This window comes from Octopus bimaculoides, chromosome 6 (genome assembly GCF_001194135.2).
Source record: "Octopus bimaculoides isolate UCB-OBI-ISO-001 chromosome 6, ASM119413v2, whole genome shotgun sequence".
Classification (NCBI taxonomy): domain Eukaryota; kingdom Metazoa; phylum Mollusca; class Cephalopoda; order Octopoda; family Octopodidae; genus Octopus; species Octopus bimaculoides.
In genome coordinates, this window is record NC_068986.1 from 100,974,966 (window position 1) to 100,978,960 (window position 3,995).

Genomic DNA, 3,995 nt, shown 5'->3' on the forward strand with positions numbered 1-3,995 from the left:
ATATATATATATATACATATATACGACAGGCTTCTTTCAGTTTCCCTCTACCAAATCCACTCACAAGGCTTGCCCAAGGTGCCACGCAGTGGGACTCTGGACCCGGATCCATGTGGTTCGTAAGCAAGCTACTTACCACACAGCCACTCCTACGCCCCCAAAATCTGCATTCAAGTAATTTATTTTAGAATTTTAATACCAAAGATGAATTGATGAATTTTAATACCAAAGATGAATTTTGTTTTACAGGATACTAAATTCTGGAATCTGGAAAGTAAGTTGTGCTTATCACCATTACCATGACGTGACACTGAAACTACGTTAAAACAGTGAAGCAATGTGCCTTAATGTAATAAAGGAAAAAGAAAATACAAATATGGAACCATCTGAAAATAGTCATGAAAAAAGTTTTAAACATCTGCAATGGAAATGTACCAGAAACCATACAGTCTGTGCCCAAACCCATTTCGAAGCCTTAAGAAATAACGTAAAGACAAAAATCATGGATTACGTGTTTCATATTATTGAAAAAATGAAGTTCCTAAAGTGCTTCAGTTTCACCACACGGTGTCACATTTATCGATTTGCCATACAAGAAATTAAAAAAAAATGTCGCGTTTATGTAGAAACACATTGAAATATATTTTGTTATTTATTAGTATTAGACGAGAGTTAGTGAGTCTGATAATACGAGGAAACTCACTAATTCAACAAGCTTAAGGGAAGTAGTGAGCACTGCATATCTAATGATGTGAAAACAAGTCTAAAATAAAAATCCATAGGCAAGAAGAAGTAATATACAAATACAAGCACATACGCATGTACGTACTCTTACAAACGTGTATATATCCATAGACGCATAAATAATGCATACATACATATATAAACATTCATGTATAAATATGTATATGCAGTTACACAAACAAATGCGTACATGTATAGGTATGCATATATGCATGCATACAAAAATACGTATTATTATTGAAAATATTATTATTGAGTGTATGTATATATATATATATATATACACTGTGTGTGCGTATATATATATATATATATATATGCATACGCACACACAGAGACTCACACACTTAGACATGATATTTGAACGTAAATTTTATTTATAATTCTTTACGGCTGTGTGTAAATATATTGGGTGCAGCGAGTAAACTGTCGTCTAAATTACGAAAGAAGGAAAATAAAACTGACATCTCATTTTAACTGATATATTTAGTAAATTACATGAAACATATTTTGAAATACGAAAGAGTACATTTATTCAATAAAATCGCAATAGGCTTCAACCAGAGTCTTCAGACAACTTCGGAATCTCCTGCAACTCTTGTGGACGGTTACCGTGTTGATGTTGGTGAATGCCACCATAATCCTGGCCTTCAGTTTTTCTTTGGTGCTACAAGGAGTCTTGTTGGTCTCTCGCTCAACAGCGCTCCATAAATTCTAATGAAGAGGGTTAGAGTATGGGGTTACATAAATTTTTTGACAGCCATAATTGGGTTCCTCTACTTGTGGGGCATGGTTCAGAGTCAAGTTGCCAGACGTAGGTTCTTGCAACAGTTACCTTCTTGACACAGAGCAGTGCTACATCCTCCACGTATTTGATGCAGGCATCTGTGTTGAGTCTGAGTCCGTATGGAAAGATGAATCGAGACATAACATCACCATATCTAGTGATCACACCAAACAGCATGATGTTGACTGGATGTTTGATATTTATTTCAGCAAATGTCCTCAGATTGCTCTGTCCTCACATTGAAACTCAAATATTGAAATATTCGTATTGGAGCTTCCGGCGCGAATGCCAAGCAGAACAGCATGTCATTTCCGAATATCTGGCTGAGTGACTTGCGGCATGGTGCTGCTGTTTTGCTCACAGACTTTCCAAATGATTCTACTATACTGCGTAGTCGACAAAAACAAACAACGTATGTGCGCGAAATTAAAAATTTGAAATGATGACAATTGACACATCACAACCTGTGTGTCCCCTTTTATAAACAATGGCAGAGGCGTGTACCAACAATTTAAGTTGGAAAGTTAATATGTGTTTATGCTAAGACGGTGACCTGGCAGAAAATACTTAGCAGATTTTCGTCTGTCTTTATGTTTTGTATTCAAATTCCGCCGCTGTAGATTCTGCATTTTATCCTTTCGGGGTCGATGAATTAAGTACCAGTTATATAGTGGAGACGATCTAATCCACTATCCCGCTCCCCCAAAATTTCGTGCCTGGTGCCGAGAGTAGAACAGACTGTGGTATTGCTTGAGTATGTTTTTTCAGTTATGTGCCTGTGTACTCACGCATGTACTAAAGCCTGTGCGAGTGTATTCCTTCACATATTCATGGCTTTGTGTTTTTTCTATGTATTACGTATATTCCGAGAATGTATACTTTAACGCGACGAAGAATAATTTATTTATATCAAATAGATATTTTACTAGAAGTCATGATTTTCAGATTTTTATTCATTTTCATGAAACGAATCTCACAGGTGTCTCCTCCTCCTCCTCCTCCTCCTCCTCCTCCTCCTTCTTCTTCTTCTTCTTCTTCTTCTTCTTCTTCTTCTTCTTCTTCTTCTTCTTTTCTTCTTCTTCTTCTTCTTCTTCTTCTTCTTCTTCTCCATTTAACGAAGCTACTGACTTTAAATGCACACATATATACATTGGCATACACATATATATATATACAGATACATACATATGTAAATATATGCACATATGTGATTGTGTGTGAACATATTTACACCCATACTTAACGTACACATCTATTGCTAGCATTAATCACACATAATTTAGATTTATTTTTTCCTGAATAAAATACAATTTTGAAAATAATTGAAGTGACTAATTGATAGTTAATGAGCATTATCTTTCATGTAATTGACAACATCGCCAATGAACAACGCTTCACAATATTTTCAAATATTTTTTTTTAGTTCGCCAAGTTACGTGCTACAATTACTTGACTCTTGTATTAATATAATTATGAATGCAAAATATATAAAGAAATAAACATATAACTAAATATATAAAGAAAAAAATTGAGAGTATTCTACGATGTCACTCATTAACTCGTCCGTTGCCATATTTCTCCTGAAATACGCTACCTCTGTTTCAAATGATTGAAAAATGATGAACAATTTAGCAAAATTACATTACCATTAGTAAGCTATGTTTGGAACATAAATTAACGTTTCATGTTATTTTATTTTCCAACGATAACATTGAATTTCAATTACTTTGATAAACTGGAAGTATTATTATAGAACCAGGGACGGTTTCAAGCAGGCTGGTATCCAACGGATTAATTGTAAAAAAGAAACCATAAAGACTGACGGACACATTGTTATTAAATGAAGGATTCAATGACAGTATTGAAATTGGAAATCGAATGCGGTATCGTATACGTTAATGCAGTAACGTTGTCATAAAATAGAACGGAAAACTCTGAAAGTACTGAACATTAGTAAAGCCATATAATGCAGTCAGAGAAATCCCTTCGATTTCATGGTATCTCACCTCCAGTAAAGACATTAAAGGACCACTGGGATTTCTGTCTGTCATTGCAATTCAACGAAATAGTAAAATGCGGTTTTGTACAAAAGCATTGGCCTCAAAAATCAGATAGTATTTGACTCATTCACAGTGTTCATAGTATGTTGAGGAAGAATGCTGTTACGTATTATGTGCCAGTAGTTATGTAACAACAAATATAACACGGAGAAATATTTTAGGTATGACATACGTAAATTTATTTCCGTGAAGCGTTCCATATTTTTTAATAGGCGTAAGAGAGGCTGTGTGGTAAGTAGCTCATGTGTTCCGGGTTCAGTCCCACTGCGTGGCACCTTGGGCAAGAGTCGTCTACTATAGCTTCGGGCCGACCAAAGCCTTGTGAGTGGATTTGGTAGACGGAAACTGAAAGACACACGTCGTATATATGTATATATATATATATATATACAAAAATAAGAGGA